The sequence below is a fragment of the Elephantulus edwardii genome, unplaced genomic scaffold (genome assembly GCF_000299155.1).
Source record: "Elephantulus edwardii isolate Elephantulus edwardi_28Jun2011 unplaced genomic scaffold, EleEdw1.0 scaffold00115, whole genome shotgun sequence".
Lineage (NCBI taxonomy): Eukaryota > Metazoa > Chordata > Mammalia > Macroscelidea > Macroscelididae > Elephantulus > Elephantulus edwardii.
The window spans coordinates 10,099,203-10,126,525 of NW_006399865.1; the positions used below are offsets into that span (position 1 = coordinate 10,099,203).

General features: G+C 46.9%; 1 protein-coding gene across 2 annotated transcripts in view; it reads left to right on the forward strand.

Moving 5' to 3' along the window:
* Positions 1–27,323, forward strand: part of REPS2 (RALBP1 associated Eps domain containing 2) — a 235,850-nt gene that overhangs the window by 56,706 nt on the left and 151,821 nt on the right. For both annotated transcript variants that reach the window (XM_006892403.1, XM_006892404.1), the window contains exon 2: positions 23,207–23,330. The gene's annotated coding sequence lies outside the window, so the exon portion shown is untranslated. The remainder of the gene's footprint in view (positions 1–23,206; positions 23,331–27,323) is intronic.

Sequence of the window (27,323 nt, forward strand, 5' to 3'; positions counted from 1 at the left end):
GACAACGACTGTCAGAGAACCTCTTAGAGGAGGAAAGTGCAGTTAGAGAAATGCCTGACTGCACAAGCTTATTTGCTGTGTCCTTGGAAACTGGGTCCTTCCTAATATTGGGAGAGAGAGAGAGAGAGAGAGGAGTCCAGCAGCAGGTGATAGCTGGGATATCAGAGGTGACATCTGTAAGTCCCACGAGAAGAACACTGCTCTCCAGGGGCAGGCAGTGGAAGGGGGGAGGCCCCAGCGCCCAGCTTCAGGCCCTCAAACCGTTTGTCTATCACAGCAGCGCTTCTCAAGGGGAAGCATCCTCTCCAGTGGCCAGCGTGGGGCGGGGCTGTCTTGTTGATGGGCGACTGGGTCAGCTGACTCTGCATTTCCTAACCAGCTCCCAGGATTGCTGGTGCTGCTGGTCCCTGGACCACACTCGGAGAAGGAAGGCCGAAGGGGCATCCTTTGCGGCACTGTGTTCCTCATGCTGCTCTGGAAGCCTTGGGCACCTCGAGGTTTAGTCTATCTCGTTAGGAGCCCAAGGGACACAGCCGGTTAAGTATTGGGCTGCTAACAGAATGGTCAATGGTTCAAACCCCATCATCTGCTTCTTGGGAGAAAGATGGGCAGCCTGCTCTCATTAAGATTTACAGCACCAGAAATCAAAGGTGGTTGGTCCACTCTGTCCTGAAGGGTCACTATGAGTCAGAATCGACGTGGTGGAATTGAATTTGGTTTCTAGTTTGTCCTGTCTTATTGGCTGACCTTTGGGCGCCCACTGCACACTCAGAACTCTTCTGTCCAGTATGTTGTGGTTGTGAGGGCTGTCAGAGCGGGAGTTTGACCCTGTGAATTGAAAATTTGCCCGCTCCCGCTGCATCCTCACGACATCTGCTGCACTGAAACCCATTGCTGTGGTCAGTCCCTGTGCCATCCCATCCCAGTGAGTGCCTTCCTCTCCTCCTCGGACCCTCTAGTTTCCCAAGAGTGATGCCCTTTACCAAGGCCTGGTCCCTCCGGATAACATGCGCACAGCATGTAGCCAGCATGGTTACAAATGAGTGTGACCTTTGCAGAAGCCATGCTCCCGGGACCTGTGTAAACTCCTAAAGCAGAGCATTTTACCCCTTGAGGAGGCTGTGACAACGCAGCATCATTGGATCCTGACGGTCTAGAATCTTCCTTTAGACTTTTCACAGCATGGTGCTCTTGGAGGTGGTTTCCATGTGGGATGGGCAGTGTGCCAAGTTGTTAGTGAGCACCAAACCCTACTTGAGTGCCCATCCCAGGCTTGGTCCTTCCTCTGAAACCTGCACTCCTTATATGTGTTCCTCCAGCATTCATCAGCAGGAATCTCCGTGCACACATCCTGAAAGCCGCACACCGCCCATGTTCAGGTCTGTTTCCACTGAGGTAGTTTAGGCTTTGAGAAAGATTACAGCCTTGGGAACCCAATGGGCCAGTGCTCCCCTCAGCAGCAGAGGGGGTGAGGTTTTCTGGTACAAGGTTATTTTGCTTTAATTTTGGAGTTTTTCCTGCTCATGAAGCCAGTTATTAATCTTAAAGAAACCCCTGACCAAAATTATTCTGCCAGTGATTTTTCTTTCACCCCAAATGGTGAATTCTTTCCTATTTGAAGTCAGGCTTACTAAACTGGGATAGACAAAGATATTGCAGACTGATCATCAGTGACATCACTAGGGCTGACATCAGTTCTCTCCCATTTACCCCTTCCAGTACTAGACTGAACACGACCTTTAATATTTTGTGTAACATTTAACCATGAAATGATATGTGATAACTCGTCTCAACTCGTTGCTGTCTCGTCCGAATCTACTCATAGCTGATCCTCCAGTGGCTTTTCAGAGACTGTGAATCTCGGTGGAGGAGATTGTCTAGCCCTGACGGGACAGACCAGGCAGACACCACTTTTGAGTTAGTGGCGCAACTTCCTCGGGACTAAGGGAAAATCGTGTAAGTGTATAGAGGATCTCTCTATAATTTTTTTAACCTTATGTGACTCTCTAATTTAAAACTGGAAAAGTTAATTAACAGCTTTTGAGGGGAAAAAACCCCAACAAACCCAACCCTAAATAACAACTGAAAGAAGTAGAGTCAGAAGAGTCAAATGCTAGATAATTTACCATGTTTTTCAAATTGTTTTTCATTGTTGCACATTTTCTTCCCCCCAGCCATCCCTCCCCACTCCTCCCCACAGGGCACCCTGTGTTCCAGATTGTTGTCACACGTATAACACCAAATCATAAATTTCTTTCAGACAGTTTCTCCCCTCATGTGATCTAATGCAGTGTTCATTTTCGATCCACTCTTTTCCCATTCTCTCTTCTACCTCCCATGTCTATTTTGTAACAGTGGTGCTATGCAGTGTTTCTCCCTTTGTGACTGAGGTATTTCAGCGTAGTGTCCTCCAGGCTCTCCCGTGTTGTGTAATGTTTTTCAATGCTGCATAATATTCCACTGTGCGGGATGTACCATAGCTTTTCTATCCATTTGTTTGTTGATGGGCACTTGGGTTGCTTCCGTCTCTTTGCTACTATGAATAATGCAGCAATAAACATGGATGTGTATATATCTGTTTTGAGTTGTGGCTCTGGTTTCTTTAGAGTATATTCTCAGGAGTGGAATTGCTGGATCAAATGGGATTTCCATTTCCAACTTTTTGAGAAAGCGCCAGACCGTCTTCCAAAGTGGCTGTACCATTTTATACTCCCACCAGCAGTGAATAAGAAGAGTTCCAAGCTCTCCACAACCTCCCCAGCATTTGTTGTTTGCTGCCCTGTTGAACTTTGGTATTGTCACTGGGGAATGTAGCATGCTTTATCTAGAATTTGTTTGTTATGGATTGAATCATGTCCTTGCATGATGTGGGTCCTCAGTCCAGCGGACTAGTGGACCATGTGACTCTCAGCCTCCATAACTCTGAGAACAGAGGGACTAGATGGTGCCCAGCTGACCTCTAAAGGGGATCATAATAAGAGATCCTGGAGGGAGTGGGAGAAAGAAGAGGTACAAAACTTAACATCATAAAAATGGCAGGGTACGTGGTCAGATGCAGGTCGGTGAAACCCCTGAGCTTTTACCCACATTTCAAGCTTGCACCTGAACTTCTTTTGTAGTGCAACTTTCAGCCAAATGAAGGCAGACTTAGAAGGTGAATAATGACACCAAGGAGGCATGGGCTCTAAGAAAAAGCAACCATTTGAGACCCAAATGGCAGCCTTTACTCACAGGTGAAGCTCTGAAGGCATGAAAAGATAACAAAGAAAATAAGAAAACGAAAAACACAGAAAGGAGGTAGAAAAAATGATGCAGTATTCCAGGAATTGTAATCAAAGTCCAAAACCAAAATGTGTAGAAATTACTGCATTAAAACCACATTTACCCTGCAAACTTTCACCCAAATTGCAATGAAAAGTAAAAAAACAAAAAAAAAAAAAAAAGAGGGAGCTCTGGTGGCCTAGTGGCAAGAAGCTGCACTGCAATCCCAGGAAGAGGGACAATCTCCTCCTGTACCAGTCAGATCAGACTTAATGGTACAATGCACAAAAAATAATAAAATAAATAAAAAAATTTAAAAAAGGAAAAATATGTTGGATTCCTACACTTGTAAATGCAGTCCTGTTTGATCTCAGGTCGTGTGTTCCTTAGTCAGTCGCACTGTTAGCCCAGAGGCTTCTCATGTTTGGTGGTTCAAATCCACAAGAGCCACTGCAGATGAAGACACACAGTCTCCTCCCATTGTCACTCACAGCCCCAGGAAGTTGGACTGAATTTGGGAAGAGGGGTTTCTTTGTGATGTTAGTGAAGTCACATTATCTAGATGGCATGTTTGAAGCCATTCATTGTCGACCTATAAAGAGAGATGGGGGAAGGTTGGTGGCACACCACGTGAAGATGCAGGGTCTGTGCTGTTGTACAGTTCTGGTCTGGTTTCGTTTGGAGATGGAGCCACCTCTGCCATGCCAACCTCTGCGTGAAGGAGTGTGGCTGACATTTTTCTCAAGTGCTGGTAATTTGGGATGTTGTTCACCGGATACCTTTTGAGTGCCTCTTACCCTCGTTTTCTGTTAAGCACGTTAGTAGTTTCTCCATGTCACTTATTTCCAAGCATGTCAGTGTTTCGTATCTCCTTGTCGCAGTGGTAGGGAGCTCTGGTGGTGTAGTCCATAGGGAATTATGCTCTGAGCCAGTGCCAGCAGCCTTTCTGGCAGTTCGAATCCACTGTCAGCTCCTCAGAAGAAGGAGGGGTGTTTTGTGTGGTTTACAGTCTCTGAAAGCTCGCTGGAAGGTCAGCTGAGAGTGGATTCTGCCTCCAAGTCAGTGAGTGTACTGTCTCGGGTACACACTTATGGGCCAGGGTATCTGAGTGACTTTTCTCTCCATATATGTGACAGAGAACATCTGTTGTCTGCTCTATTCATTCTTCTTGCCTCTTTTTGCATTAGAAGCTCCCAATTTCGAGTTGGACACATGGGTGCTCAGAGTACAGGCTGCCCTACTGGGTTTCATGGCACCTGGGTGTAGACACAGGGCACCCTTTTGATCTTAATTTGGATTAAGGCACAGTATATGTGGAACTGTCAATTGGCTATTACACAGACTTAGTAGATAAAATCAAATACAGGCCATTCCTACTTATTCATGAATCTGGTTCCCGACTATCCCTTTATGTCTTGAGGTGAAATTTGTAAGGGAATGGGAGCAGGAACAGGTGTATCAAGTTCTCCTTTAGCCTTACGCTAGTGCAAAATGAAGAGAGCGCTGGGAGAGTAGTAGGATAGGGTGCTCTGATGGCCTAGTGGGTAAAGAGTTACTCTGCCAACCCAAAGGCCGAGTCAGTTCAAATCGACCAGCTGGTCTACGGAAAAGGATGGGCAGTCTCCTACCTCTGAAAATCTACTGGAGGGTCAGTCGTGAGTTGGTTCCATCTCGACAGTGCATAACAACAAAGTAGTGAGTGGGTTAAGTGTTGGGTTGCTAACTGAACATTAGCAGTTCAAAACCACTAGCCTCCCCATGGATCAAAGGTGTGAGTCAGAGTCCTCCCATCAAGGTTCACAGCCTTGGGAACCTGATGGATGGTCAGTGCGAGTCAGAGCCAACCTGACTGCAGTGTGTTGAGTTTGGTCTTTGATTTAGTGCAAGAAAAGGTTGGAAGGTTTTTCAGCGACCTGGAATCTCCTTCTGCAGCAAGTAAAGGTGATTACAGTGAGGAATTTGTTGTGAATACGGAGGGGTTGGTTCAGTTGTTCTTAAAAAAAAAATCCCAAACCCAAATTTAGTGCCGTCAAAGCAGAACTCATTTTCTTTGCTGACCCTCCAGCAAATTTTCAGAGCATGTAAATTGCATCTGAGATTTCCCATCATTCTCCCACGGAGCAACTGGTGGGTGCGAACTGTTTGCCTTTGCGTTGGCAGCATATCTTTTTTTAAATTTTTTATTGGGAAAACCATATTGGGGGTACAAGGAGGTGAGGGTTGGGGGCAGAAGGGTGAGGATGGGCAGGGATGCAGTTGCAGAGCTGCAGAACTTGGTTGGTGGGGGGAGCAGGTGAAGGAAATGAAAAGGATCCAGTGGGGACCAGATGCTACAGGAAAATGACAAGCATTTTCCAATGGTAATTAAATCAACTGTCTTATTGATTTGGGAACTGGATGCCGACTCTCTGGCTTCTTCATGCTGAACAGGGGCGTTGATGTGAAGGGGGAAAGGGAGGACACTTTATCACCTTACTGGTGATCTTGTGTTAAGGCTGCTTGCCTTCTTGTTCTGTTAGAAGAGATTTTTCCGTCATTTGCTCCCCTCTGGACTGCAAAGTGTTTTCCCAGGTGGGTCCAGTGGGCTGGTTGAACCCAGAGGCTCCATCCTCCTTTGCTTCTTTAGCTGTCAGTTGTATTTCCTTTTTGTCACTGGCACTGAGTTCAGGGTCAGGTCTGAAGTAAAACTCAGTGTTAAGGTTACCTGTAGGAAAGGGAGCAAACCTAGAGAGAACAAACTTGTGAGTTACAAATAGAAGGGCTTTGAGGGTGTTGCTTTCAGGTTTACTGGGGGAGAGGGTGGCGGAAAGTAGCCTAGATAAAATTTTCTGGATACCCTAGGTATTTTTTTTCCTTCCCAGGGGTCAGATGGCACAATGTGGGGACTGAGGAGCTCACCCTGAGGGCCATGATGGCTCACCCCGAGCCGAGGGCCGAAGACAGCCCGCCCCGGGCAGAGCATATCTTCTTAATTGCTAAGCCACCAGAGTTCCCTATTTATTTGTTTCAAAGTCATGACAGATTTGCCTAACATTAAAGGGCACGTTTGTAACCCAGGGCCTGCTGCCTGTACTCTATATGCTTTACAATGTCTTTTTAAATGAGCTGGACATCTAGACTCTCTTTAAAATCTGCCTGCTGTGACATTTGGAGTGAAGATACCTCCTTTTTTTCCCTGAAAAATCTCCTGTACTGAACATAGACAGTCTCAGTTGTTCCAAAGCTCTTCCAACTTGCTTGCTTTTTTTATTGCAGATTTGATGCGCTTGAATGCCAGCCGGAGCATAAGGTACACTGTGGAAGTGAGGACCGAGTGGTTTCCATGGAGACCTTAGGCTGGAGGCTTTCTTTGCTTTCTCAGGCCAGACAGTCGTTGGTGAAGCATCTATTTTCAGTCGATTTGTGGGATCTGTAAAGGGAGGGGCTCTGGGAAGGGGGTTTGGTTAAACCCTTTTAATAAATTCATGGCAGTGGTGTTTCTTTGGATTCCCTTAATGTTAACTGAGAATGTGTTTTATTGTGGTTTTTTGTTTTTGTTTTTTTGTAATTTGAGAATGTTAATTAGTCATCCTCTTAAAGTAATTAGACTAGCTTTTTATTCAAATGTAGAATATGCTGCTGCAAGCTTCAGGGGGACTGCATAGAGGTTTAGAGAAGGAAATGCCATGCCACGTGCATCTGGTCCATGATCTCTAGTTAGCGTGCCTTTACAGTATGAGCCTGAACCTGCACAGAACGGATCATGGCTCTGTTCTGGGTTTGCCCTGCTTTCGGCTTGCTATTGTTGAATCAGTGGCTTGGTGGAGCGCAATGGAAATGCTGATCAGAGCACAGAGTTGAGGTCTTTTTAATAAGTGAACAGTTCCTAGGGTTATTTCTCTTGGAACCATTGTTCACTGTTTTTATCAAAAAGTCAGGTGTAGTAGATTGCAAAATGACCACAGGGCTTTGCAACTCTTTCCATCAAGAGATAAAGTCTGATTTCCCATTCTTTCTCCTTAGAATCTTGCCCATTCTTATCACTGGGATTGACGATAGACTACATCGATCCCCACGTCCTTGTACCAGCGTTGAGCTAAGGCTTAGGGAACATTGCACCTTCTTTCCGCTCTGCTTTTGAGGACACTGCCACCGTGTGGACAAGCCCAGGGTAGACAGCTGGAGGATGATGTCCCAGCAGCAGGAGGATAGAGCCCCACCAACTCCAGATAACCCAGTAGATGACTTGCGGGAGTGTCAGTACTCTCCATCTGAGATCAGTGGGGCCTGACTCAGACCAGTAAACTGGTCCAGCTGAGCTCAGCCCAAATTTCCCATCCTTAAAATGATGAGGTTTACACATGTTGCTTTACTGCGCTTAAGTTTTGGGATATTTAGTTACCGCAAGCTATTTGCATCAAATTCAGAGTAGAATGGTGTTCAGGAAGAGTTCTCAGTGGGCAGAATTTGAGATGTAGGCCTTTCTTCCATGGGATCTCTGGGTGGATTTGGACCTCTAGCATTTCTGTTTGTAAGGAGTGCTTAATCTTTTGCACCCCTCAGGAGACATGGGGAGCTCTAGTTAGTGGTAAGGAATTACACTGCCAATGCAAAGGTACATGGTTTTGGGGAGTCCACCAGCTGCTCTGCAGGAGAAAGACGGGCCATTTCCTCCCGTGGGATTTCCTGCCTCTGAAAACCCACTGGAGGGTCAGCTACTGACCGGTTCTGACTCAGCAGCACACAACCACAGGGGAGGCCGGCAGCTGCTAGAGGCGAGTTCTGGAAGCTTGGGAATGATGAAGGCTTACTCTTGACCTCTAGATCACACCCTCTCACTCCCTTTCTCACATCTCATTGCTGCTGAGTTGGAACCGACTCACAGTCTCTCCATTTTCAGAGGTTGTAAATGGCACAGGAGGACATTGCTCGACTACAAAGATCTGATTGCAAGTCAGACAAATTCCAGCCCAGAGTTGATCCAGTGAGGGAGTTGGTATTGTATCTACTGAATAGCAGTGGCTTGCAACCCCCAGCCCCCCAGAAAACACTCATCTGCTGCAGTTCCTGATTCAAACTCTTGTGGTGAAGAATCAGGGAAGTGGAAAGTGAGTATCGTATGTTTAGTGCATTTAGTTGAAGGCAGGTGGAAACGCTCATAAACATTGGCAAAGCATTCTGAAGCCAGGCAGCCAAAAGAAAAAATGGCAAATGTTCATTGGTTTCTATTCTGTATGCTGGCGAGCTCAGTGGGCCGGGGCCCGGCGCGCAGGAAGCCAGCTTTGTGGTTTGTTCCTCCGTTACTGTCGATTGAGAGGAAGACAGTTCCGAGGCTGTAGCCCTTACACCTGCTGCCTCTCACAAATGTGCGCTTTTGGCTACCGAGAAGGGAGGCAGGAAGTAGTTGGACCCAATTTGCATGTATTTCAGGCTGCCAGGGCACAAATACTATGTGTCTTTCAGTTGGTGAGTCCAAAGAGAGTCCATTCACTGCCGCCCGTGATAACGGAAGAGACCACTGGTAGCACGCACAGTGATTACAGGACTCAGGCTGCCAACCCAGAGGTCGGTGGTTTGAACCCACCCACTTCTCCTTGGGGGAAAACTTTACTGTCTCGGGAATCTTACGGGACAGTTTTCCTCTGCCCTGTGTGGTGCTATGAGCTGGGATCGACTCAGTGACAGTCGGCTTGGTTTTTTTTTTCAGACACCAGAATAATATATTTTAAAAAGAACTGTTTTATTGCATCTGTGGTGACAGTATACCCAGAAGAATTGGTTCTCCTCCGGCAGTTGCTGCACGCAGCATTCAGTGACGTGACTTCCATTCTTGACGTTGTGTTTTCCCTCATGTTGTGTTAGTTTTACTGCCCCTAAGGTTCCCTTCTGTGCTTTAGAGTAACTGTTGTCCACTTGGCATCATAGAGGTGGTTGTGAAAAATGCACAGTGCCTAAGTGTTAAATGCTTTCCTTTTGGACCTAACCTACTGCTTAGTTAATAGGCACTTTTCGGGCATGGTTTCTCTTCAGAGTTGAAAGAGTGTCTAAGGGTAATAGTCTAACAGATCCATCTGGTCTTAGTGGGTTGGATAATTCTGATCTCATGGAGAATTTGAAGTGTTGTTCCACATTTTCCCCCCTTTCTATCAGCATCCATCCATTATGACTCTAGGTAGAATATTTGGCGGCAGTTGGGCACCATCTAGTTCTTGTGGGTCATGATTTCATGGAGATAATTATTATAGTCCTATATTCCATGTCTCTAATTTCTTGGATTTTTCTCCCTGAATAATAGTGCCTGTCAGCTTGGTTCTTTGAACAGTGAATCTGAGTGAAATTTATAGTATAAACTGTTGGACAAGACTTTTCGATTTAGGTGACTTAACATTTTCTTCCTGTCTGTGAGACCCTCCATGTAGGATTATTTGAAGTGTCAGAATGCATAGCATTGTGCTTGGTGGGTGTGGAGGTTGTACGCAGTAGGCAAGTACTTCCCCCCCCCGTCTTCCTAGATGCACCCCCCAATCAGATTACAGGCTATTTTGGGGGGCCAAGGTATCTTCTTTCTGTATCAGTTGTTTCTAAGTGCATTTTGGGAGAGTGCACTGTAGTCAGTTTAGAACACTTTGGGAAAAATTGGGGCTTTGGGCCTAGGCTCAGTCAGTGTGGTGGGGCAGCTGGTTTAGGGAAGATGAGTGGATTGTGTGAGAACAGGCAATGGAAGGTTGATCGAGGCTGATGGAACAGTGTCTGCCTCAAGGTAGGGCTCTAGCCAGGTCCTAGCAGTGTCCCTCCTGAGCAGGGGGAGCTCAGAGACTTGGGAGGTGGGTGTCAGCAGGTAGCTGGAAGTGAATTGCACGACCAGGATAGACAGATGAGGGTGAAGCCAGCTTGCAAGCTATGCATGTCTGAGAAGCTAGAGAGGGAAGGGGCTGGACTGTATTGAGCGGGAAGCTCAGGCCACAGAAAAAAGGTTAATCTGACCCATAGGACATGGTCATTAGGACCAATAGGAGGATGGGTTTGGGGCTGGGTTCCAGCCACGTGGACCAGCGTCAGTTCCATCCATCTGGGGCTGCTGCCATGGTGGTGCAGGAAGACCGGAGGTGAGGTCCCGAGACCTGGCTCGGGGAGAAGAGGCTTGAACGGGAGGGCAGGCTCTGGCTTCTTCTCCGCCATCCCAGAGCAGGGTTGCCTCTTTAGAGGGAACGCTGCCAGACTGCCAGAGAGGGGTGGGAGAATGTGGGCTTTCAACAGTTGGGTGGCGTTTCCCCTCCGGTTTGGACAATGAAACTGAGTTAGGAAAGTCAGATGGTCTCCGCCGCCAGCCGTTTCTGTTGGTGATCTGAGTTTAGCTCTGTGCCAGATGGTGTCAGCCTGCCTGGAGTCGGGCTCCAGAGTACGAACTGTGGTGCAGTCTGTGACTGAGTTGTTCCTTCATTCTCTAAGAAGGCCGTTGATGGCTCAGTGCATAAACACTTGGCTGCTTACCAAAAGGTTGGTGGTTTGAACCCACCAGCCACTCTGTGGGAGAAAGAGGTAGCAGTCAGTTTCTATAAAGATGCACAGCCTTGGAAACCACCCGGGGCAGTTCTCTTCTGTCCTTCAGAGCCACTGGGAATCAGAAGTGACTTGATGAAAAGGAGTCTAACACACTGTTATTCTGCCCTTGGATCACCCCATCCCAGTCTCTCTAGTTTAAAAAAGAAATATTCACGTGCACACGTGTGTCTGTATGAGAGAAAAGACGGAAGTTACAGGGTGGATCAAACAGTGATAATGAAAATGCCAGATAACCCCAGCCTGCCATTTTAGTTCTGAAAAGCACTGGAAATGGCAGTGCGGGACTTGAACACCACATCCAGCACATTGTCTACAAGGTAGATCCTTTGCCTGGTGTGAGGAGTCCGAGTTGCCAGAAGCCGTGAAAGCTTTCTATAATCTTGGCAGTTCACCTGAGCATGCACTGCCTCCAGCCGCCAAGAATTCTGTCACGGCAGAGCCTGGCAACCTGGGCCAGAGCCTCCAACAGCATTCTTCTGTGCTCTGAGCTGTAATTGCATTCTAATTCAGGCCTCACATCAAGGGTGCATGTGTGTGTGCATGTGTGTCCCGCATGGCTTTGCTTCTGGCCATTTGAAGCAGTCCTCAGCACACACTCAGCCCTCAGTAGATTTTAGTTGCAAACACCAATCCTGCTATTCTTTCCCCCTGAGCTATTTTTTTGTCACAGTATCTGGCCTCTGCTGAGAAGGAGGCTGGCTTCGTACCTTGGCGGTTTGCTCCATCCCTCTCTTCACCTCCCTGTGCCTTGAGTCGCTTGATCTGGTTTCATCTCAGGCAGGGACCAGCCTTGAGGAGCACCTGACTCTGACTGTGGCCGGCCTGGGAAGGCTGTCACACTGACTTGCCAAAGAAAGAACAGCAGTAAGAGGTAACAGTCAACAAATGCCATCATTCTGCCGGACAGGCTGCACCAAAACACCCAAACCTACCGTCCTTGAGTGGATTCTGACTCAACGACACCGCAGGACAGAGCAGAACGGCTCCGCAGGCTTTCCAAGGCTTCCTTTCAAGGCCCGGCTGGCGGGTTCCACTTGCTTAGCCTCCTGGGCCATCAGGGCTCTTTCAGGACAATGTAGGTGTTTAGTAAAAACTCCGGAGCTTCACTTTGTCAGCATATAAGTGCTAGTCCTATGTGCAAGCCCCACTGTTTCCACCTCTGATGGATTCAGGGCTGTCGACCTCAGGGACACGACCATGGCATTTACACTGAGCTTGAAGCATCTTTGCAGTCTCATCTTTAAGAAGCATCCTGATTTCTGTTCAACTCCTTGATAGATTTCTGTTTTAATGGAGAACCACAACCATCTCTGCCTCAAACTATTGGGTAAATGGTAAGTCCCTGAAGGTGTGCTGTATTTCTGCTGGTCTTGCCTCCTGCCTGCCATTGGGCATTTCCTTACACGGTGTCTTACCCAACCTTTCGTTTCTGCCTCTTCTGGAATCCTGCAGCGCCACGGACCCCTGACACAGGTTTTAAGCGTCTTTGAATAGGCAGATATGTTTGCAGAATTCAGATCTCAAAGCTCTCAGGCACTACCTGGAGGTTCTCTGAGTGCGTTGAAGACTCAAAGCTCAGGAGGAGGCAGTGGGATGTGCTTTGGGGTACATAGGAGGTGTGATGCCAACCCAAAGGCACCTGGTTCGAATCCACCTATGGCTCTAAGGGAGAAAGCAGGACCGTCTCCTCCAGTGTGATTAACTGCCTCGGAAATCCCGCCGGAGGGTCAGCTGTGGATCGGTTCCAGCTCTGTGGTACACAACAACAGCAGCAGTGGCCTACTCTCAAGGGATTCACAACCTTGAAGGGGGAGAGTGGCGCCCAAGTGGCACAGTGATTAAGTGCTTGGCTGCTAACTGAAAGGTCTGCGGTTGGAACCCACTAACTGCCCTGCAGGACAGTGATGAGGCACCCTGCTTCCTAAAGATGACCACAGCCCTGGAAACCTATGGGACAGTTGGGCAGGCTCACTATGAGTCTGGATGGTAACAGGTTAGGTTTGATGTGTCCTTTTAGGAAGCGGCAGCATGTAGAGTACAGTGTACAGGTGCCCATAATCCGAGCAGAAGGCCAGAGAAGGGATTTTGTGTGTACTTTATTTAGATTTCATCCATCGGGCCCTTCTGCATAGGCATTTCTGCTGTAGAAGCAGCCTTGTGGCCCGTCTAGTCTGACTACTTCATCCTAGGAGATGGAGCCCGAGGCTAAGGGAGCTCAGGCGTCTTCTCCAGGTCACCTAGCTGGAAAGTGTCCCCTTTGACAAAGCTCACAAGGTTCTATACAGCAAGCAACTGCTTTGTGCTGTGCTGGCCACTTGGATCAAAGAATATAGAGAGTGTGGAACAATAGGGACTTGATATATGAGGGACCGTGCAGCTTCGTCCCGATGGGCAGATGGGCTGGCGGGCTATCTCTCTCTCTCTCTGTCTGTCTGTCTATCTATCTATCTTGTCTGTCTATCTATCTATCTATCTATCTATCTATCTATCTATCTATCTATCTATCTATCTATGTATCATATCTATCTATCTATCTATGTATCTATCATATCTATCTATCTATCTATCATCTGTATCTATCTATCTATCTATCTATCTATCATCTGTATCTATCTATCTATCATCTGTATCTATCTATCTATCTATCTATATCTATCTATCAATCAATCATCTATCTCTATCTATCATCTATCTTTTAAATTCTCCTTATAGCAGGCAGACAGGGAATGGTTCTAGCCAATACCTATAATATTTCTTGCTATCATGGACATGTTGAGTACCTTGCTTCTACTTCCTTTCCTCGAGTTGAACTTGGGGATCTCCGCATAACAACAGGTAAAGAGTTCCTTTTTCTTTTTCAGTTGCTGGTTTTATGGCCAATAACTGAATTCTTGTAGACTGTTAAGCCAATAAAGGTTTTTGAGCCCTCGTGGAATTGTGTGGAGGGCTGAGGAGGCAGGCTGGCATCTGACTTTCCAGATCAGTAACCTGGAAGCCACCAAGGCTGCTGCCTCCAGCAAGTGGCAGAAGCTGGGGATTTGAGTCTACAGAACCACTCCTGTGGCAAGAAGGTGACCTTGCGTTGGCCAGTGCTTACCACCTTCCACAGTTGAAGCTCTAACTAGAACCGCCTCTGAGCTGATTCTGACTCAGAATGACCCTGTAGGACAGAATAGAACCACCTCGAAGGGGGTCTCAGATTATGACCCATCTCCGCTGTGAGGGAGTATCTGAGCCCCAACTTTTCAGCTGGGATGTGGGATTTTGAATCTTAAAAATGTTCCCAAATAGAGAAAGGTGATGAGGAGTCATGGATATGACAAGGGTCTACCAGGAACCCCAAACCAAGCACGTTGCCCGCTAGTCGATTCAGATGCATAGTGATCCCATAGGATCAAATAGAGCTTCCCCATAGGGTTTCCAAAGCTGTGAATACAGAAGCAGGTGATCACGCCTCTCTACAGTGGATTAGAACCATTGACATTTTGGTTAGTAGCCAAATGTTTTAACTAGTATACTACCACCAGGCCATCTCCTTATGTCTATTAGATTTGAAAAAGAACCCAACTCATTCGAGTCAGAATGGACTCTTGACTGACCATGCAGTGGCTTTTCAGACGCTGCAAATAGCATAAGCAAAGATTGCCCAGCTTTTCCCCATAGAGCAACTGGTGGATTCGAACCACTGGACAGATGTTGTATTTGAGTTAGCAGTGTAACTTCTTATACACTGTGCCACCAGAACTCAGAGCTATCTAAAATTCTATTGTGTAGGTGAGTCACAATTATTTAAAACCGGTATCTCAGCTCATGGAACTCCTGCCATTTGCTGATCTGTGTCGTAGATGATATTCAGCCACCTTGAACTGGAGTAATTTTGCTTGTGTAAAATTGAATATCAATTCCTAGAGACAGAATTGGTTACAGTTGAGGCTAGCCTATAACTGTAATGTTGCCACATGGATGCTGGATGTTACACTATCTGTGCGTCTACTAAGAAGGTATGAATTCATCATTTTTTTATATAAGGATGGAGTGCAGGACTATTTACTCAGTTTGGGATTTCACCTCAGCCAATGCGACCAGCTGGATGCACTCAGCTTCTGGGGTGAGCTTTGGGCCTTGGGCCAAGGATGCTGACAAACCTGATCTAGGCCAACCCAGCCTGCACTTCGCATTTGGGCTGGGTTTGGCCTGTAATTTATGGTGGACTTTCTAGACCTAAATTAAATGTCATCTTAGCGGGTTTGAAAAGCAAATATAGCTCCCCAAATAGATCAGTAGCTTGAGAAGAGCTGACATTCTGAGAGATCTTGGATTGGTATTGGTTCCCAAATGCATCCACTCTTTCCAAAGGACAAATGTAAAGGTTCTTAGTACCCTTCTCCTTTACAAAGAAAGAAGCACAATCTTTCTTTTAGCGTATGGATTATTACAGCGACTGTGCCTGTATCTGAACTATGCTCTTCTGCATAATGACCCAGGGCATTCTCAGGGAGGGGAGAGGATGACGGCACAGGGAGGGCCTTCAGCTCCTTCTGTGAAAGGCCGGGTGGAAGACACGAGGAAAGACGGAGGATATTAGATGGATGTTTATATAGCAAGAGAGCGCAGAAAGGCTTCTAACCTCTTTGTTGACAACGTGCAAAATATCATTGTAAATACTTTTAGGATGTTGGGGGGTTTTTTTGCGATGCAGGTCTATACTTAGGAAGAGTGGATTTTTTTGTGCCCCAGCCAGGCATTCTTTAAGAGTTAAGCCAAACTTTTGTTTAGTTTTAGGAAGATTTCAGGGGAGATTTTTGGTTCCAAATTTTCTTCAGCCCCCAAACAAAACTTGGTGCCATGGAGTTGGTTCCAGCTAGCAAATCTCCATCATGTTTCCAGGGCTGTAAATCTTCATGGCAGGAGACAGCCCGTTTTTCTTCCAAAGAGCAGCTGGTGGTACTGGGCCCTTAGGCATCATTGTAAAAGATGGCTAGAATATTGAAATTGTCAGTGATTTCTTCTTACTGGGATCCACAGTCAACCCCCTTGGTACCAGCACTCAGGAGATCAGGAGACATACTGTGCTGGTAGAGTCCTCTGCCATGGACGTCTCCAAAGTACTGAGGAGTAATGATATTAGTTTGAAGGCTAAGGTGCGCCTGCTTCAGGCTATGAACTTTTCAGTCACTTGCTATGCATCTGAGAACTGGACAGTTAGTAAGGATGACAGAAGAATTGATGCCTTTACATTGTGATATTGGAGAAGAGTACTGAATAAAAATAAAAGTATAAATAAAAGTATAAGCAGATATATTTTGGAGAAAGTACAGCCAGAATGCTCCTTGGAAGCAAGGATGGTGAAACTTCATCCCCCATTCTTTGGGTGTGTTGCTAGGAGAGGCTATTCTTTGGAAAGGGACATCATGCTTGGAAAGGCAGCAGCTCAGCAAAAGAGAGGAAGAACCCCCCCCCCCCCCCCCGTGAAATGAAACGACAGTGTGACTGCTGCACAATTTCAATCTTTTCTCCATCTTTCATGATGTTGCCTGTTGGCCCAGTTGTGAGGATTTTTGTCTTGATGTTGAGATGCAGTTCATATTGAAAGCTGTCATTTTTGATCTCCTGTAGCAAACATTTCAAGTCCCATATAGATTGTTATTAAAAGCACAGTATGCGCAAGGCTAAATAATTGTTTGGTCAAGAGAGATTTTTGGTTTTAGTTTTAGGGGTTGACCCAGCCTGCCAGACTCTGTTTGTTAGCATTACACGAGAATTTGAAATTCTGTTCTACATTTTCTCTCTTTTGATCATGATTTTCTCTATACAGTCTTCAATTAGATATTCAGTATCTTGACACCATCAGTTCCCATCTCATGCCAAAGGGGACAGTTATTCATGGAGGTAATTTGTCACTCCCTCCTTATCCTCCTCTTATTCCTGCCTTTTCTCATTCTTCTGTTGTTCTAGGCAAATAGAGACCAATGTTAGTATTAAGACTCCAGATTTTAGGCAATAAAGAAGTCCACTACTTTTTAAAAAAGAAATCCTTCTGAGTACTTTCAAGTGTTAGTAGGATTCTGTTTGAAATAAGGGCTGAGCGCTGAGCCTAGTCTGACTCGGCATATTCCATATCTCATACTGAGTAATTGGATATGGAGGCTCATGTTTGCTGGAGTGGCTCACATGAGTCCCCATGGGCTGAAAATTCCTCATGATTGTTGAGACGTATAAATGAGGAGATAGCTAACCTGACTCTCCAGCTGTTTCCCCAGAGGCTGAGGTACAACTTACATGCATGCCTTTCAAATTCACACTAGAGTTTCTCTTGTAGGGAATGACTACTGGGGGCTGACACCAATGGAAGGCTGCTGAGGGTAGTGGGATCCTGGTGACTCTTGGGTGCTGAATGAGCTGAGAGATTGGGACCAGCACTGAGGTACCTCCCTGATAAAGGTGGGGGAGGCCTTTCATCATACTTCGACTCCCACCCCCCCCACGGCCTTCCTTAGCTGAGGAGAGGGGCAACGAAGAATGCAATGGCACCTCTGGTTCCTGCAGGAGCCCTTACAGCTCTGCGGGGTGAGATGACTAAAGCTCATTTAGGAGCCACTTGTAAAAGTAATTACCAGATGAGAGAGAGAGAATGCTTCTGCCGCTAAAGACCGTGAAGACTCGGGAGTTCAACAAATGTTTCATCAAGCAACTGAATCTCTAGTGAGCATTGGAAAGCGTGGCTCTTGGGAACACAGCTGATGAGGCTATGCACCTGCCTTGTGCTGGACACTTTGGAGGGAGTCGGAGGCGATGAGGTCCAGGAGAGAGGACTGGCAGTAGATCAGTTCTGCCCTCTTGTGGTGGGCGAGCCAGCAAGGTGTTAGGGAAGTGCAGAAAGCAGGCCCTGTGGAGTGGACTGAGGAGTAGAGATGAGGGTGGGCTTGAGGGTCACTGGAAGGGTCAGCTTGGCAGGTGAGGAAGTGGGAGACACCTGACTTCTGGGCATGGGGCACCGTGGGTGCCCAGACACCTGAGTAGAGATTGGCATCTGGTGTGACTAATGTCTCAGCTGTGAGGTGTGAGTAGAAGGGACTCGACTTGTGGGAAAGGCCTTCTGGGCCCCAGGAAGGACTGGAAGGTTGGGCTCGGGAGGGGGGTTACAGAAAAGAGTGAGCATCTTGGGTGCCCTTTGGAGGTGGGAAGTGACTACATTTTAATAAAATGGGGGGGGATACTTTGTGTAGAAGTGCAAGCCTAGGAGTAGCCCCTGAAGCAGTTGAGGGGAAGGCTGAGAATCTGAAGTGTAAAATAGCCACTGAGGGGAGTTGCTATAAAATAGGGGTCCTTGTAGAAGTCTTCCAACCCCTCCCACTGAGACTCACTCAATTCCAAAACCTTTCAAAGGAAGCCATTTAAAATACTTGAAAGAGAGATGCTTACTCAAACCTGCAGACAGTTCTGAAAATTTACTGCATTTGAGCCTGGAAAGTGTTGTTTTAGGCAAACGGGAACGTGTGTGGATGGGTTTCTGCATGCCGCCACTTGGGCTTCCAGAATTAGAGTGGCGGGAAACATTTCCGGTGGCCTTCAGCCCTCTTCCAGAACTTGGTCCGGGTCCCTCTCAAATGGTCGGTGTTTTATTCTGATCCCTCTCCAGCACCCCAACAGTGTCGTGTACAGTTGTAACCTCTCAGGAAGCTGAGTTAGTCCATTCCTTCCGCCCTGGCCGTCCACCTGAGAAAACAAGCTCTGGTCCATAGGTGGGGGTTCGCTCTGAGAACTTGCCCAACGTGTAATCCCAGATGGACCCAGCTCGGAGTCTTTGAGGTCGGGAATGTGCACTAAAGAGGAGGACTGGATTCTTTCTTTTCCTTTATTTTGAGGTAAAAAAAAATTGTTCCTGAAGGAACTCTTATGTAAAATACCACTTGCTAATTGACTTACCTTGGATAAATAATCGCCTTATGTCTTTAGATGCCATTGAAACATTTCACCAGCATTTGTTGTTTCCTGTTCTGTTAAATTTTGCTATTCTGACGGGGGTGAGATGATAGCTCATAGTTGTTTTGCTATGCATCTTCTTTTTTTCCCTGTGCATCTTCTTGATGAGGATATTCACCTTTCTGAAGCAGGTAGAAGTCAGCCTTGGCCACGCTCTCGTGCTATCTGCTCCTTTCGCAGTCTCCTTTGCCCCTCCCTAGAAAGCCTCCAAGTGGCTCATCCTCAAGTGGCCCTCTCCTTGAGTACCGCAAAACCATCTCCCAGATCACAGGTCCCGTGTCACATCATTTGTATAACCCTTCCAACTTCTTCATACCAGGCTGTCACCACAAAAGGGTTTAGATAAAATCCACGTATTTAATCGTACAGTAGAGTTCTTCTCCCCCCGCCCCATGTTGTCTGTCTTTATTCTAGTTATTGGTGTTCTTGGAGAAAAAGAGGCAGGTTCTAAGCCTGAGGGGAGGGGTAAAGAGTGTTCTTGAAAGTAACTTTCAGATGGCAATGTGGCAGCTTTCCTCAAGGGGATAACTAGGCATGCATGTTAATTACAGTTTTTGTTTTCTAGAAGAAACAATGCACTCTGAAACCTAAAGGTTTTTTCCTACTTATGCCTTTGAGTTGTGGTGCTGGAAAAGAATATTGAACATACTGTGGACTGCCAAGAGAATGAATAGATCTGTTCTAGAGAGAGTGAAACCAAGTTGTTCCTTGACAGCAAGGATTTTGAAGTTCCATCCCACATACTTTGAGCATGTGACCAGGAAGGACCAGTCCTTGGAGAAGGACATCATGCTTAGAGAGGTGGGGGGACAAGGAAAGAGAGGAAGACCCTGGATGAGTTGGATTGACATAGTAACTGGGGTAATAAGGGTGGGTGTGTTGGAGAAGGTGAGATTGTCCCAGGATAGTCCAAAGTTCAGAGCTCTTGTGCATAGTGTCTGTGAATTACAGGCGACTTGATAGCACATAACAACAATGGTTTATTGGACCTCTGGTGGCCTGGCGTTAAGAAACTGCACTGCAATCCCAAAGGCATGTGGTTCTGATTCACCAGCTGATAAGCGAGAGGATGGGCAGTCTTCTCTTGCTTGACTGACTGCTTCTGAAAACCCTCTTGAGGGTCAGCTATGAGTTGGTTCTGACTGAAGGGTATACAACAACAGCAACAGTAATGGTTTATTGACATATATAATATTCACATAGAAAAGTATAATGCACATACAGAAAAGCATGGTGTCCCCAAGCATATAGTGTACATATATTGTTGTTAAGTGCTGTTAAGTTGAATAGGACTGATAGTGACCCTATGTACTACGTATGAACCCTGTTCTATCCTGTGCCATCCTTATCATCCTCAACCCATTTGAGGCCATTGCTGCAGACACTGTATCAGGTTCATCTCATCATGGGTCTTCTTTTCCTTTGCTGACCCTCCCCTTTCCAAGCATGATGACCTGTCCCAAGGAATAGCCTCTCCTAGCCTCATGTCCAAAATCTGTGAAATGAAGCTTTGCCTTCAAGGAATTCTTTGTCCAAGACATGCCTGTTCTTTTGGCTGTCAATGGGATATTGAAAACCCAGGCAGAGGGTTTTCATAAATGGAACGAAAATAGATAAACGTATGCAAAGACTTTTGACTGTGTGGATCACAAAAAGCTGTGGCTGACTCTGAGAAGAATGGGAATCCCAGAACATTTGATTGTGCTAATGCGAAACCTATACTTGGACCACGAGGAAGTCATCAGAACAGAGCAAGGAAACACTGCATGGTTCAAAATTGGGAAGGGTGTACACTAGGGCTGTGTCCTATCTCCATACCTTTTCAGTGTGTATGCTGAACAGATCATCTAGGAGGCTGAGCTCTATGAGGAGGAATGTGGCATCAGGATTGGTGGAAGAGTCATCAACAACCTGCGTTATGTGGATGACACAACCCTGCTTGCTGAAACTGAGGAGGACCTGAAGCGCTTGCTGCAGAAGGTCAAGGACGGCAGCCTCCTATATGGATTGAAGCTCAACATCAAGAAAACAAAGATTCTCACCACTGGGTCAATTGACAGCATCAGTATGGATGGTGAAGAGATTGAGATAGTTAACAGTTTTCGTTTACTTGGTTCCACAGTCAACATTCTTGGTACCAGCAGCCAGGAAATCAAGAGACAAATTGCATTGGGAATGTCAGCTGTGAGGGACCTCTCAAGAGTACTGAAGAGCAATGACATCAGGCTGGAGACGAAGGTGCACCTGATCTGGACTATAGTCTTCGCACTTATGTGCTATGCATCAGAGAGTTGGACAGTGACTAGGGATGATAGAGTATTGATGCCTTTGAGCTGTGGTGCTGGAGAAGAGTATTGAATATACCATGGACTGCTAGGAGAACAAACAGGTTTGTCCTGGAGAAGGTGAAGCCAGAATGCTCCTTGGAGGCAAGGATTCTGAAGCTTCATCTGACATACTCTGGGCATATTTCAAGGAGCCCCTCCTTGGAGAGGAACATCATGTTTGGGAGAGTGGAGGGGCGGCTAAGGAGAGGAAGACCCTCGATGAGATGGATCGATTCTGTGAGTGGAGTAGTGGGAATGAGTGTGTTTGTGACAGCGAGGTTGGCACAGGATGTAATGGCGTTTAGAGCTCTTGTACCTAGGGTCGCTATGAGTCGCAAGCAACTCGATGGCACATAACAGCAAGAACAACATAGCCCTGGTGGCCCTGTACACATTGAATTACTAACCAAAAGGTTGGAGGTTCAAACCTACAGCTGTTCTTCGGGAGACAGATGAGCCAGTCTTGTTCCCATAAAGATCTCAGACTTGGGAAGCCCATGGGTCAGTTCTACTGTCTTACAGAGTCACTGTGAGTTGGAATCAACTGGATGACAAGGAATCCTTAGCTTTAAATGTAACCAGCACCTTGATCATGCACTCTAACATTATCAGTCCATTGAAAGCCTTTCTTCTCAGCTGCTCCTCTCAGTACTCAGTTACTACCAACACTTGTTTTCCTGACTTTTAATGAACAATTCACTGTATTCGTTAATGCAATAGTGAAAACTTAAAGAAAACATTCAATTTCTTTCAAAACAAACTTGTGACTGAGTCATGTTGCAAGGAGGGGACTGCACGTAGTTCTTCAAGGAGCCCTGGTGGTGCAGTTAAGCCCTCACCTGATAATGGAAAGCTCAGACCTCCCAGCTGCATGGTGGGAGGCAGGTGAGACAGTTGCTTCTGTGAAGTTTTACACTTTGGGACACTATGAGGCAGCCCTCCTCTGCCCTGTAGGGTCACTGATGAGCTGAAATCAACTAGATGGCAAGGTGGTTTGTTTAGGGTTTTTTTACCACTTGCTGCTGTTTTTTGAGCCTTTGAGTGTCTGTTGCTCTGAAATACAGCTGACCCTTGAATAAGGCAGGCTTGAACTGCCCGGATTATTCACTCTGTGGACTTTTCCACCTGCTGCTTTCATTTGAAGATCATCCCCAAGTGAACGTTTTTCTCTTCCTGGAGAGACAGATTGGTCACGGAGGTGATTGGTGCCACACAGTGTTTGAGGTGAACGGATCTGGGTGAATCTGCTTCAAATACTTCATCAGCAACAGGGGGGAAAACCACACAGGTTAAACAGGTTAGTGCAGCTAGGACCAATGCTGTTCAAAGGTCACCTGCGTGTGAATTAGATGCAGTTTGTTCACATGCCAAAGGTCATCGCCCCTCATCTCCACGTTATTTCAGTTATCACCTGTACATTTTTTACTAGTTTTTTTTTTAATTTTATTTTATTATTTTGTGTGTGTGTACTGTCAAATCAGATCTGACTGGTACAGGAGGAGGACATTGCCACTCCTTCTCCAGCAGAGCATCTGGTGGACTTGAACCGTGGTGCCTCTGGGATTGCAGTGCGGCTTTTTGACACTAGGCCACCAGAGCTCCCTCACCTGTAAATTTTTAAAAATCTATTGAGTAATTAGTGCTCCCTCAGCTTCCAGCAGGGGACATATTGGTTTAAGGTCTGGAAGTGACACAGCTAGGCTAATCCACAAGCAAGGGTAATGGCTAACTACCCTCTCTTCACCTCAGTGACTTTTAGGCTTTGCACAGTAGAATCCACCCCTCGCAGAAGTCACTCTCTTGTGCAGGAAAGAGGATCAGCCATCCTTTATCTCAGAGAAAGGAATTATCACTGACTCGGTCCTGAAGCGTCATGGGTTAGGTAGAACGCACAGCCTCATGAGCTGCGTCTGAAACCTCACCACGTCCTGGAGGAGAAGCGAGAGACAGTGCCGACAACTGTTCTCCAGGGACTCTTTGGTTATCAAGACTGTGCAATCCTACCAATTTCCTGATATATCTTGTCCCATTTTTCTGGTAGGAAATGGGATTTTTTCCCCCCTTTCAGCATCATTTCTCTTGTCTCGTTTCAGATCACAGAACTGTGTGGTGCAAAGCGGGTTGGTTATTTTGGTCCCCCCCAGTTCTACGCTGCCCTGAAACTCATCGCGGCTGCGCAGTCTGGCCTCCCGGTGCGGATCGAGAACATTACATGTGGTGAGTAGCTTCCGCTCCCGTGGCGTGGAGCGCACGGAACCAGGCGCTCCTTAAGGAGCGTGATTTTCTGTCTCCTTGTCTCCCTCAACTTCCCTGTAAAAAGAACATAGTTTCTCCCCTTGGGGGAAAAAAAGGAACGTGACCTGAGATTATTCTCTTTTCACTCACTTGAAGCTAAAATTGATTTTGTTCTTTAGTTGGGGCAGGAATTCTAGAGCCTGGGACAAAAGTGTGCCATCAGCAGACCTCAGAGACACTGCAGGTTCAATTCCATAGCGCCACAATAAAGCGAATGTCGCAAAAAAGAGTTAAGGTGGATTTCGGTTTGTCTCCCTGCACATGTAAAAACATGTTCACAGGACACTCTAGTCTGTGAAGTTGTGCATTAGGAAAAACTTGGGCTACTGGGAGAAAGATCAGAATGGGACCCATAGAAATGAGTGCATGCTCTTGGAGAAATGGCACCAGATAGACTTGTTAGACTTGCTTTCTGCAGGGTTGCCATAAATCCTCCAAATGCATCTTCAAAGCTAAATACAATGAAGAGTGCTGCTTGTGTTATATTTTATTTTCTCCTTGAGATACCTCCAAAGGCTTATGGGGGGTGACTTCTTGTGTTTTTGTGGGGTACTGTCCCTTTCCCTCTTTCCTGTCAGTCACATCAGCTATGACCCGCCTTGAGCGCCCCCCCACCCAACAGCACTCTCTGACAGTAAGTACTTTGGGTCCACCAGAATTTGGGCAGAATGAATTTATGTTCTCACATTTCTCGAAAGTGTTACCAAGCAATTTAATACAAAGTACATAGAGTTTAAAAGTTTATAAAAAAAGAAAAAACTCCATCGTGACACTATGACCATAACACAGTCCTGATGGTTTTTTTAGCATCCAGCCTTTGCTCATTTTCCATTCACAGTTGTGCTTAGAGGACTTGGGGATGCAGTTGGCATTTCTTACTCATTAGCAGTCTTTCCGTGTTGGTCCATAGTCAGCGTGGGCCCTTCTGTAATATCTGTGGGATAATCCATTCAATCAAATGCCTGTCCCCAGATTGAATTGACCTGAGCTCTCAAAGATTGCACTTGATGTTTTACTAATCTCCCCATCTGTGCCTCCCTGCCGCCATGGCTTGAGCACAACCCCCAGCTTCCAGAAGCGGTGAAGGTGGTGCCCACTCGTTACCACGTATGTCTGCAGTCATCATGACACCATTTCTTAAGGGTGTAGTGTGTGCCAGGCACGAAGGTAAGGACTCATTCAATCCGCGCAGTGTCCACTCAGATTGGTATTTGTGTGGCTTTGGCTTGCCTAAAATAAGCTGTGATGACGAAGCCCAGCAAAACGTCAGTGTCTTAACAAAACCAATAACCAAGACAGTGACCCTCTGTGCGGTGCCTCAGTGACCTTCACTGTTCTGTCTGATGGCACCTCCTGCGCTCTTGTACCCCCTCCCACTGCCATCACAGGCAAAGGTGTACTAGTGTTCCCCACACTAGCACGTGCTTGCTTTGGCCTAAATGTGACCTTCTTTGCTGCTTCTCACAGCCAGTATGGCAGAACTTGTACCACACAGGGCAGATTCTGGCAAGCATGATTCTCTTGTCTGCCTGGGAGCACAGGAGAACTGGTTTTGAATAAACTCTGGGCGTCTCTACTGTGGTGATACCGCCATTCTCTGGGCCTTACAGATGGTAATTGTGATGGCTAGGGAGGCTCAGTAACTTGCCTGAGGACACAAGGTTAGTGGTGTTTGGAGCTCGGCGCTCTGCTTTCAGGTCCCATACTCTTAGCATCTCTGCAGAATAACCTCTCTACAATCACTCTTTCTCTCTAAAAGGTGTTGATTGTAACCTGTAGTCCTAGAACGTGTCTTGAATGGGTGAAATCTGACTTGAAAGGCACCCTTGGCTATGAAGATGGCACCGAAACTGAAGAAGGAAGCCCCTGCCCCTCTCAAAACGGAAGCCAAAGCAAAGGCATTAAAGGCCAAGAAGGCATCGTGAAGGGCATCCACAGCCAAGAAAAAGAGAAGACCCGCACGTCACACACCTTCCGGAGGCCTAATTCGCTGAGACTCCGAAGGCAGCCCAAATACCCCAGGAAGAGCGCCCCCAGGAGAAACAAGTTTCCCCTGACCACTGAGTCAGCCATGAAGAAGATAGAAGATAACAACACACTTGTGTTCATTGTGGATGTCAAGGCCAACAAGCACCAAACTAAACAAGCTGTAAAGAAGCTCTATGACATTGATGTGGCTAAGGTCAACACTTTGATTAGGCCTGATGGAGAGAAGAAGGCCTATCTTCGACTTGCTCCTGACTATGATGCTTTGGATGTTGCCAACAAAATTGGGATCATCTAAACTGAGTCCAGGGGGCTAAATCTAAATACAAATTCACACACACACATACACACACACACACACACACACACACACACACACGGCACCCTTGGCATTGCATGGCAGTGGTCATTGTTAGGAGTGGCCAAGTTGACTCACTCATAGCAGTCCTATGGATAGCCAATGGAAACCGAGCCTGGTCCTGTGTTTGCTCCACTGTTGTTGAGTGTCTTCGCCTTTTTATTGACTCTTTCCTTTACCCAGCATGCCTGTCTCCAGGGACTGGCTGCTCTTGACAACGTGCCCCACGTGTGTGAGACAAAGTCTACGCATCCTTACACCTCAGGAGCTTTGCTCTGACACAGTGTTCCTCAGCAGCCTCGTGGTCCATTCAGTATTCTTCCCCAGCACCACAGCTCGAAGACACCAGAAGATGATAACACGATCCGAACTTCTCACTTCTGAGAGTTCGAGAACACCCGGAGCACCTTCTGAATTGCTGCCTTCCCCTGAGATCTTCTTAGTTAACGTTATTTGCAGTCTGCATAGGCTGAGGAAGAACAAGGGCAAGGTTATGCCAAGCTCTGCGCTATTGCTTAGAATGCTCCCAACTTTTGCTTGCAGCTCATTGCTTAATCTTTGAGGGCATAGCCCTGTGGACTGAAAAGAAGCTGATCTGAGAGATAGAGTCGACTTGTGGGCGACAGGCACTGTGTGTCCATACTAACTTCTAGCCCCTGACCTTTTCCTCTTTCAGTAAATGGAGTCTTGAGTGTTGAAGCCAAAAACCTGTCCTGATCACCTCCGCCCCCTTCTGTGTGTCCCCCACCTGCAGCCCTGGTAGGGGGCCATCTTTACACCCCACTGCCCGTCTAGGCCAGGCCACTTTCACCGCTCACCTGGAGGGTTCATTTCTGCATTGGTGTCCCTGACCTCGTCCACAGGCCAGTCCATTTCCCCTTGCATTAGGGAGCATTTTTGTCTACTCTTGAGTCAGAACTGACCCATAGCAGACCCTCCGGCGGGTTTTCAGAGGCCATTAGTCACACAGGAGGAGATTGCCCATCCTTCCCTCACAGAGCAGCTGGTGGTAGCCTCGAACTGCGTGCCTCGGGATTAGAGTTCAGCTTCTTTCCACTAGGCTACCAGGGCTCCCTTTCCATGAGTGCAGCTCGTCCTCCTGCTGAGAGCCCTCCTGTGGTTTTCTGTGCAGAGTTCCCTGGCCCTGTGGTGATCCAAGAGTTCAGTCTGACTCCTCCGGCCTCAGCTCCAGCCTCCCTCCTCACTGGCTGCCTAGTGGTCACTGTCACTCTTTCCTGTGCCGGGGCCTGTACCTGTGCTCTCCGAGGGCTCAGGCTGTTGGGACACTATTGCCTTTTCTACTCCTCATACCCGTCTTGCTGACCCCCAAGATCCTGAGCTAGAGCGTGGTTGTTGTATGCTGTTGGATCCTGCCAGAACACAACTTTCGACAAGTCAAAAGCAGGAAATAGTAAGCCAGGGCGGTAGGCCACGTTGTTCTTTTTTCTTTCTGGAGATAAGGTTTACATGACGCCCATTCTGTTTCTGCTGGCGATCATTGAAGGACAGGGAAGAGCAGTCACCATTCTAGACAACAGTGGCCTCTGTCCAGCCCCGATTCCCTGTTGCCC